This window comes from Triticum dicoccoides, chromosome 6B (assembly GCF_002162155.2).
Source record: "Triticum dicoccoides isolate Atlit2015 ecotype Zavitan chromosome 6B, WEW_v2.0, whole genome shotgun sequence".
Taxonomy (NCBI): Eukaryota; Viridiplantae; Streptophyta; class Magnoliopsida; order Poales; family Poaceae; genus Triticum; species Triticum dicoccoides.
Window position 1 is genome coordinate 629,000,916 of NC_041391.1, and position 11,540 is coordinate 629,012,455.

The following is an 11,540-nucleotide window of genomic DNA, read 5'->3' on the forward strand; positions in this document are numbered from 1 at the left end:
GAGCCCGCGACCCTGCTCCGGTGCTCCCCCTAACCTAATTTCTGAGGGGCATTTTTGTCCCTGCGAGTTTGGTTTTTTCCTGGCCCGCCGTAGACCAAATTCAAGCCCTGTCTAGCCCTGCCAAGTCCTGTCTAGCCCTATACAACCCAGACCACATACGTATAGTACCCTGGTCCGAAAAAAAACATCACACGACCCCATGATCACGTAGGACCTGCTGGATCCAATCATTCACACAGCTCCATCAATCTCGCGAGCATTCACGCAGCTCCATAATTCACGCAGTAGATCTCCAGTGGCGCGCGTCTATCTCGTCGCCGGCGATCTCGTCGGACAGCGGGCGCGGCAACGTCGTGAATCTCCAGCGCTCACAGGTACTGCATCCCGCATCCCCCCGCATCCCTCTAGTCTCGCTCGCGGAAACATCGAACGAACTGCCACTGTCATAGGTAGTGGTTAACCTAGCGGGGCGGGTAACCTACCTACCCGGCGGCGCATGCGATCGTGGATCTTGTACCGGTAGTGCCGCTCCTCGTGATCTGTGTTTCTTTAGTGTAGGGTTCACGTAGCGTCGGTTGCCGTCGGCTGTGTCCATCAGGACTATCATTATTTGATGTGGCGGCTAACCTAGTTATCCGGTGGCAGAGGTAATCACAGATCTAGCTAGGTTTTGTAGTGCTGCTCCTCGCGATTGAAAGTGATCACCAGGGTGCCGTGGTCATCTTCCTGACTTGGTTTGGCACATCTGAATGGATTTACATAACATCCGTGATCGTGTGCTATGTGTTGATATTTCTTCATTGATAATGTTTTCACATGTGTTGATACATATTATTTGTTGTAGGAAATGGCGGACGAGGAGTTAACTGATATGATGGTAGACATGAAGTTTGGAGAACTGATGAAAGACTGGATAGAAGATTGGTCAGATGATGAAAATTCAGATCTTCGAGATCAGTCAGAGAATGGGAACGAATGGGAAGATTTTAATGTGAGTGGCATTATCATGTTGTAATTTTTTGGTGCCATCCGACAACATTATATTTTTGTGTTGAAAATTTATAGATGGATGTGCATGATGATGGTCAGGAAAACAATTCGGAGCTCTCAAATGAAGATTACATTAGTCAGGTACGTAAGTGAAAATTTTTATTGGCATGCAAATTGAATTCATTCTGGAATATTATATGATAAGTAATTATGTATTTGTGTTGTATTTTTCAGTTCATTTCCGAATGTCATAATGCGTACGACTATTACGGTGAATCCGACGCGGAGCCAGGCCTTAACGACGAATCATTAGATGCACCTGATTCTGGGATTCGCAGTCGTCGGTCATCATGAGTGAGGTATTTGTGTAATCAATGTTCTATGAAAGTAATGTTAAACCATAGAAAACTGTTTTCATGGCTATGTTTTGATTGTGTAGGTGACAGAAGATGATGGGGCAAAGAATGTCCAAGATACTGCCAGTGTAGATGATAAGAGGGATATGTTCATGCAGATAATGGAAATGACTTTTATGTCTCACGAGCTTGCGTATGATTTCTACAACATCTATGCTAGAGTTAATGGTTTCAGCATTAGAAAGAATAAGGTCAGGTATAGCAAAACCGAGTCACATCATATGCGTTATAGGCGGTTTGTTTGTTCCAGACAAGGGAAACGTGACAGCAAGTTGCTAACCGAGGAAGGACACAGCCGTAGGCTCAGAGCCGAGACACACTGCTTTTGCGAAGCACACCTGACCGTCAAGCTTGACCAAAAGCGTGGGCTTTGGTATGTTGCAAGTTTTGAGGACAAGCATAGCCATATGTTGGCAGGACCGGACGAGGTACCTTTTCTTTGGTCCCACAGAAAAATCAAAGAGTACCAGAAGCATGAGATAATGTCCATGGGAGCTGCAGGGATTAGAATTCACGACATGATGGATTCCTTCATCAGCAAACATGTATGGTATGGCGGTGTTGGTTTTATCAGGCATGAAATATACAACCTTTGCGCCAGGGAGAAGAGGAAGCTGCTTTCAAAAGGTGATGCTTCCACAGCCATAGGCATCATGGCCAGTAGGAAATAGAGGGATCCTAGCTTCTTTTTCGAGTACAAGCTAGATAAGGAAGGACACTTGAATATGATGTTTTGGTGTGACTCCCAGTCTCGTCATGACTATGAGGACTTCGGCAACGTGCTTGTATTTGATAGCACGTACAAGATGAACCGCTATGGTATGCCATTCATACCTTTTGTTGGTCTTAACAATCACCGGAAGACCACTGTTTTGGTTGTGCCATAGTTTCAGACGAGACCGAACATACATACGTGTGGTTGCTGCAGACTTTTTTGAGGTCCATGTGTCAAAAGATGCCGAAGAGTGCAATCACAAACGCCGACGCTGTGATGATCAAGGCAATTCGCGAAGTCTTGCCAGACGTGTGGCACCGTATTTGTATGTGGCATATAGAAAAAAAATGAAGATTCACCTCAGTCACAAGGCATTGAAGGAGTTCCGAACTCTTCTGTACTATAGCACATCCACGGCCATGTTTGAGGAGAGATGGCACGCGTTTTCCAAAAGATGGCAGTCGGAAAGAACTGTAACATGGTTGAGACGGATGTATAAGAAGAGGATACTGTGGGCCGCGGCTTATCTGACAGAGGGGTTTTGGCTTGGCATGAAAAGCAACTAGCTGAGTGAAAGCCTGAACTCATTCCTTCACCTCCACCTAGACGGTGAAATGACCCTGGTGGATATGATTTTGCATTATGAGAACGTCGTTGTACGTATCCGTGAAAACTAGGCGCGAGATGACTGCACGGCCTCACAGAGTTTACCGGTGCCAGTTACTAGCTTGAGGGAACTTGAGATAGCTGCTTCTCACGTCTTCACTCCAGCAAACTTCTATATGTTGCAAGATGATCTTAGAAAAATTGATGGCATGGAGATTGTAGAAATTAAGCTGGGAGACGGATCACATCAGTACATCGTGGCCTGGAAGAATAACCGGAAGAGCCAATTTTGGATGGAGTATACACCAGTAAATTCCGCAAAACCTATACGGTGCAGGTGCAGAAGAATGATTAATTCGAAAGGGTCTACCTTGCAAGCACATATTCCATGTACTGAAGTACTTGAACATATCTGAAATACCAAAGTGTTTAGTTCTTGTTCGGTTCACAAAACAAGTAAGGTTGGGACTGCCCGTGAGGCGCACAAGCGATCTGTTGGGATTTGGTTGGACTAGGGCAGGGGAAAGAATGAAATATAGCCAGGTCAGTGTGTTAGCGTCAGAAGCTATGCATGCGGCATGCAAACACCCAGCTTTGTGGGATCAGTTACAGGATAGTTTGAAGGCTGTGATAGCTAAGAGTGATGAGTATGATCTGCTACAGGAAAATTTGAGCAAGAATACAAATAACTTCAGTAAGTGTGCAGTTGAATATGTAGACGATGGTGAAGGCAACATGGTCACAGTTAAAGATCCTATGAAAGTGTCAAGAAAAGGTGCAACAAAGGTAGATGAGAACCGCCCTATCTGGAAAAATGGTAGACCACTCTCTTTTGATGAGTTGAAAACCCGGTGCGGCGCTTGCAAATTGCTAGGACACACTAAACGTAGCAAGAAATGCAAACTAAATCAGAAGTAAGTGTTTGCATGCATGGTGGACTATTAAAAAAATGATCATTTATTAACTTATCTTGTCTTTTATGATGTGCAGAAAAGTGGAGAAGGAAGAAGAGTAGAACACTTGCTTCAATTTTTTACGGATGAATCGAGGGAACAGGACAGTATATCCTTTTCACATTATGGCATCAAATTTAGTTCGACGTTTAACATCGAGTGTTTGGTTCCAGTATATTGTAGCAACTCGATCGACATTTTATTTAGTGGGAGTGTCAACCTTTTACATCTCTAAATAAACAACAAAATCCGACCTAAATAAATTAGTTATACATGGTAGAAAGAATATTGTACATTTCCCCTCCGCACGTCCTAACTGCCATTAAATAAGTAACTTACCACTCCCCACCACACATTCACACACCTACCACGCGCACCGATTCGAACTCCCCTCTTATCCCCACCTACAGTAGATCGAGAAAACCCTCGCCGGCGACTGCTGCAGCCGCCTCCATGGAGAAAAGCCTCGGCTGGCAGAGAGCGATGATGGAGCTCGCCGGAGATGACGAGGGGTGGCGAGCGCAGTTGACGGAGGTGTGCGGCTGGTTCCCTAGCACGGAGATGTTGGTCAACCACGCGAGTGGCCTCGTCAAAGTCCTCACCGACGTCGAGAAGAAGTGTGCCTTCGCCTACGGCCGCGGCGTCCCGCCGGCTCTCCTACTCGTCTGGGCAATGCAAGAGGCCATGCTGACTGACTCCCCTGTTCAGCGCATAAGGTGGTGGATGTATCGCTCCACCACCATGACGCTGCGGCCAGATCCAACACGCGTCGCGTCGAGGGCGGAGCGCGTCGACGTCGAGCTCGCTCTCCGTGCGCCCATCAGCCCGGACTACCAGGTCCGCCACGTGCCGAAGCCAGTCCCGCCGTTGGGCTCTGACGTCGTGGAGGACGACATGGATGAGGTACTGGTCATCCCTGATGATCATGAGGAGGGCGAGGAGGATGCCGTGCAGATGGTAGCGCCGGTCGCCGTCGATGGTGGCAAGACAAAGCCCATCGACGTTGAGCTCCTTCCCCTCCTCCCTGACATAGTGAAGGTGGAAGAAGAGGAGGTGGCTGAGGATCAGGTGGCGCAGCTCTCAAACAGGACAGCTGTCAAGAAGAAGGCTTCTCCATGTGTGGTGCGCCGCTCACACCGCCTCAAATTTCTGAAGAAGTGAAGATGGGCACAGTTGCTGAAGGAGGAGGAAGCTGCTAGTTATCTTAAGTTAGGTATGATGTTATATGTTTCAGCATATAAGTTAACATTATTTTGGGTTTGATGTTGGTTAGGTATTGCTACATCTTGAGCTTGCGTTGGTTTTCCTTGAAGAGGAAAGGGTGATGCAGCAATAGTAGTGTAAGTATTTTCCTCAGTTTTTGGGAACCAAGGTATCAATCCAGTAGGAGGCTCCTCAAAAGTCCCACGCACCTACACAAACAAACAAAGAACTCACAACCAACGCAATAAAGGGGTTGTCAATCCCTTCACGGCCACTTGCGAAAGTGAGATCTGATAGATATAATATGATAAGATAAATATATTCACTGGGAAAGGACACCGCAAGATTGAACCCAAAGCTAAGCACTTCTCCCATTGCCAGAAAGATCAATCTAGTAGGCCAAACCAAACTGATAATTCGAAGAGACTTGCAAAGATAACTTAATCATACATAAAAGAATTCACAGAAGATTCAAATATTTCTCATAGATAAACTTGATCATAAACCCACAATTCATCGGATCTCGACAAACACACCGCAAAAAGAGTTTACATCGAATAGATCTCCACAAGAGAGGGGGAGAGCATTGTATTGAGATGCAAAAAGAGAGAAGAAGCCATCTAGCTAATAACTATGGACCCGAACGTCTGTGGTAAAGTACTCACAACTCATCAGAAGGGCTATGATGTTGATGTAGAAGCCTCCATGGTCGATTCCCCCTCCGGCGGAGCGCCGACGAAGGCTCCAAGATGGGATCTCGCGGATACAGAAGGTTACGGCGGTGGAAATTGTGTTTTGGTGGCTCCCTGGATGTTTTTAGGGTACGTAGGTATATATAGGAGGTAGAAGTACGTCGGTGGCCGCTTGAGGGGCCCAGGAGACAGGGGGCGCGCCCAGGAGGGGTGGGCGCGCCCTCCTATCTCCTAGCTACCTCGATTGATTCTTGACTTGCACTCCAGGTCCTCTGGATCATGTTCGTTCCAAAAATCACGCTCTCGAAGGTTTCGTTCAGTTTGGACTCCGTTTGATATTCCTTTTCTTCGAAATACTGAAATGGGCAAAAAACAACAATACGGGCTTGGCCTCTGGTTAGTAGGTTAGTCCCAAAAATGAGATAAATGTGTCAAATAAAGCCCATAAACATCCAAAAGGGATAATATAATAGCATGAAACAATCAAAAATTATAGATACGTTGGAGACGTATCAAGCATCCCCAAGCTTAATTCCTGCTCGTCCTCGAATAGGTAAATGACAAAAACAGAATTTTTGATGTGGAATGCGACCTAGCATAATTCTCAATGTAATTTTTTTATTGTGGCATGATTGTTCAGATCCAATGATTCAAGATAAAATCTTATAAAACATAAAAATAATAATACTTCGAAGCATACTAACAAATAATCATGTCCTCTCAAAATAGCATAGCCAAAGAAAGCTTATCCCTACAAAATCATATAGTTAGGCCATGCTTCATTTTCATTACACAAAATACTCCCATCATGTACAACCCGGATGACGAGCCGAGCAATTGGTTCATACTTTTTAACGTGCTTCAGCTTTTTTCAACACTTACGCAATACATGAGCGCAAGCCATGGACATAGCACTATGGTGGTATATGGTGGTGGTTGTAAGGACAAAAAGGGAGAAGATAGTCTCACATCAACTAGGCGTATCAATGGGCTATGGAGATGCCCATTAATAGATATCGATGTGAGTGAGTAGGGATTGCCATGCAACAGATGCACTAGAGCTATAAATATATGAAATCTCAACAAAAGAAACTAAGTGGGTGTGCATCCAACTCGCTTGCTCACGAAGACCTAGGGCATTTTGAGGAAGACCATCATTGGAATATACAAGCCAAGTTCTATAATGCAAAATTCTCACTAGTATATGAAAGTGACAACATAGGAGACTCTTTATCATGAAGATCATGGTGCTACTTTGAAGCACAAGTGTGGAAAAGAGATAGTAGCAATTGTCCCTTCTCTCTTTTTCTCTCGTTTTTTTTCTTTTTTCTCCCTTTTTTTCTTTTCGTTTTTCTTTTTTTTTCCTTTGGCCTTTCTTTTTGTAAAGTCCAAAGTCTCATCCCGACTTGTGGGGGAATCATAGTCTTCATCATCCTTTCCTCACTGAGACGATGCTCTAATAATGAAAATCATCACACTTTTATTGATTTACAACTCAAGAATTACAACTCAAAGCTAGAACAAGATATGACTCTATATGAATGCCTCCGGCGGTGTACCGGGATATGCAATGAATCAAGAGCGACATGTATGAAAATTATGAAGGTGGCTTTGCCACAAATACGATGTCAACTACATGATCATGCCAAGAGCAATATGACAATGATGGAGCGTGTCATAATAAACGGAATGATGAAAAGTTGCATGGCAATATATCTCGGAATGGCAATGGAAATGCCATAATAGGTAGGTATGATGGCTGTTTTGAGGTAGGTAAATAATGGGTGCAAGCTACCGGCGAAAGTTGCGCGATATAATAAAAGCTAGCTATGTGGAAGGATGAGTGTGCGTATATCCATGGACTCACATTAGTCATAAAGAACTCATATACTTATTGCAAAAGTCTACTTAGCCCTCGAAGCAAAGTACTACTACGCATGCCCCTAGAGGGATAGATTGGTAGAAAAAGACCATCGCTCGTCCCCGACTGCCACTCATAAGGAAGACACTCAAAAGAGCACCTCATGCAACAAATTTGTCACACAACTTTTACCATACGTGCATGCTACGGGACTTGCCAACTTCAACAAAAGTATTTCTCAATTTCATAATTACCCACTAGCATGACCCTAACATTACTACCTTTATATCTCAAAACAAAATTATCAAGCATCAAATTGATCCTAGTGTTTAATGTACTTTCTATGATAGTTTTTATTATACCCAACTTGGATGCTCATCATTCTAGGACCAAATTCATAACCATAGCAAATACCATGCTGTTATAAGAGACTCTCAAAATAATATAAGTGAAGCATTAGAGACTAGCAATTTCTATAAAATTAAGTCAACGCCGTGCTCTAAAAGATATAAGTGAAGCACTAGAGCAAAAACTATCTAGCTCAAAAGATATACGTGAAGCACAAAGAGTATTCTCGTAAATTCTAATCAAGTGGGCTTCTCCCAAAAGGTGTGTACATCAAGGATGATTATGGTAAACTAAAAAGCAAATAATAATATAATACACGACGCTCCAAGAAAAACACATATCATGTTGCGAATAAAAATATAGCTCCAAGTAAAGTTACCAATGAATGAAGACGAAAGAGGGGATGCCTTCCGGGGGCATCCCCAAGCTTAGGATTTTGGCTATTATTGAATATCTTGGGGTTCCTTGGGCATCCCCAATCTTATGCTTTTGCCACTCCTTATTCCATAGTCCATCAAAGCTTTACCCAAAACTTGAAAACTTCACAACACAAAACTCAACATGAAATCTCATAAGCTCCGTTAGTGAAAGAAAACAAAACCAACACATAAGGTACTGTAATGAACTCATTCTTTATTTATATTGGTGTTAAACCTACTGTATTCAAAGTTCTCTATGGTTCATACCACTTAATACTAGACATAGATGCATAAATAAGCAAACAACACACGAAAAACAGAATCTGTCAAAAACAGAACAGCCTGTAGCAATCTGTAACTAACACAAACTTCTGGAACTCTAAAACTCCTACAAAAATAGGAAGTCCTGGAAAATTTGTTTATTCATCAGAAGAAAAAATAATCAATGCAAAATCACGTTTCTGTGATTTATTGAATTTTTTCTCATGAGCGCGAAGTTTCTGTTTTTCAGCAGAATCAAATCAACTATCATCATAGGTTATCCTATAGGTTCTACTTGGCACAAACACTATTTAAAGCATGAAAACACATCTAAACAGAATGTAGATGCAAAATTTATTAAATAACAGCAAGGAAAAATATTGGGTTGTCTCCCAACAAGCGCTTTTCTTTAAAGCCTTTTTAGCTAGGCATTGAGATTTCAATGATGCTCACATGGAAGACAAGAATTGAAGCACAAAGAGAGCATCATAAAACATATGACAAACACATCTAAGTCTAACATAATTCCTATGCATAGGCATATTATAAGCAAACAAATTTGCAAGGCAAGCAAAAACTAGCATATGCAAGGAAGAAGAAAGAGACGATAGCAATCTCAACATGACGAGAGGTAATTTAGTAAGATAAAAATTTCTACGACCATATTTTCCTCTCTCATAATAATTACATGTAGGATCATAGGAAAATTCAACAAAATAGCTATCACATAATATATTCTCAACACAATCCACATGCATGCAAAGTTGACACTCTTCCAAGATAGTGGGATTAACTTTAACTAAAGTCATGAACTCTCCAAACCCAATTTTATCTAAAATTTCAAAAGATTGATCAAAATCCAAATATGTGGGATCTAAAGTTGACACTCTTCCAAACCTACTTTCAATAATATTGCAAACACTATTATCAATCTCATATTCATCTTGGGGGTTAAACAAATTTTCAAGGTTATAAGAAGAATCACCCCAATCATGATCATTGAAACAAGTAGTAGACATAGAAAACTAGCATCCCCAAGCTTAGGGTTTTTCATATTATTAGCACAATTGACATCAAGAGAATTTATAGTAAAATCATTGCAATCATGCTTTTTATTCAAAGAGTTATCGTGAATCTCTTCTTAAATTTCTTCATCATAATTTTCAGATTCACAAATTTCAAGCAAAGCTTTATAAAGATAATCTAGTGCACACAACTCACTAGCAATTGGTTCATCATAATTGGATCTCTTAAAAAGATTAGCAAGCGGATGAGGATCCATAGATCTTAGGTTTTGTTTAGCAATAAATAAGCATCTATTCCAACCAAACGAGCAAACGAAAGGGCAAGCAAAAGAGAGAAGAAGATTGGGAAAGAGAGGGCGAATAAAACGGCAAGGGTGAAGTGGGGGAGAGGAAAACGAGAGGCAAATGACAAATAATGTAAATGCGAGGGAGATGAGTTTGTGATGGGTACTTGGTATGTCTTGACTTGAGCGAAGACCTCCCCGACAACGGCGCCAGAAATCCTTCTTGCTACGTCTTGAGCTTGCGTTGGTTTTCCTTGAAGAGGAAAGGGTGATGCAGCAATAGTAGCATAAGTATTTCCCTTAGTTTTTGAGAACCAAAGTATCAATCCAGTAGGAGGCTCCTCAAAAGTCCCATGCACCTACACAAACAAACAAAGAACTCGCAACCAACGCAATAAAGGGGTTGTCAATCCCTTCAGGCCACTTGCGAAAGTGAGATCTGATAGAGATAATATGATAAGATAAATATATTTTTGGTATTTTATAATATAGATGTGAAAAGTAAAGAAGCAAATAAAAGTAGATTGAAAGCTTATATGATAAAAGATAGACCCCGGGGCCATAGGTTTCACTAGAGGCTTCTCTCAAGATAGCATAAGTATTACAGTGGGTGAACAAATTACTGTCAAGCAATTGATAGAAAAGCGAATAATTATGAGATTATCTAGCCATGATCATGTATATAGGCATCACGTCCGTGACAAGTGGACCGGCTCCTGCCTGCACCTACTACTATTACTCCACACATCGACCGCTATCCAGCATGCATCTAGAGTATTAAGTTCATAAGAACAGAGTAACGCATTAAGAAAGATGACATGATGTAGAGGGATAAACTCATGCAATATGATATAAACCCCATCTTTTTATCCTCGATGGCAATAATACAATACGTGCCCTGCAACCCTTTCTGTCACTGGGTAAGGACACCGCAAGATTGAACCCAAAGCTAAGCACTTCTCCCATGGCAAGAAAGACCAATCTAGTAGTCCAAACCAAACTAATAATTCGAAGAGACTTGTAAAGATAACTCAATCATACATAAAAGAATGCAGAGAAGATTCAAATATTTCTCATAGATAAACTTGATCATAAACCAACAATTTATCGGATCTCGACAAACACACCGCAAACAGAGTTTACATCGAATAGATCTCCACAAGAGAGGGGGAGAACATTGTATTGAGATCCAAAAAGAGATAAGAAGCCATCTAGCTAATAACTATGGACCCTAAGGTCTATGGTAAACTACTCACAACTCATTGGAAGGGCTATGGTGTTGATGTAGAAGCCCTCCATGGTCGATTCCCCCTCCGGCGGAGCGCTGGCGAAGGCTCCAAGATGGGATCTCATGGATACAGAAGGTTACGGTGGTGGAAATTGTGTTTTGGTGGCTCCCTGGATGTTTTCGGGGTACGTAGGTATATATAGGAGGAAGAAGTACGTCGGTGGCCGCTCGAGGGGCCCAGGAGACAGGGGCACGCCCAGGAGGGGTGGGCGCGCCCTCCTATCTCTTGGCCGCCTCAATTGCTTCTTGACTTGCACTCCAAGTCCTCTGGATCACGTTCGTTCCAAAAATCACACTCCCGAAGGTTTCATTCAGTTTGGACTCCGTTTGATATTTCTTTTCTTTGAAATACTGAAATAGGCAATAAAACAACAATGCGGACTAGGCCTCCGGTTAGTAGGTTAGTCCCAAAAATGATATAAATGTGTAAAATAAAGCCCATAAACATCCAAAAGGGATAATATAATAGCATGGAACAA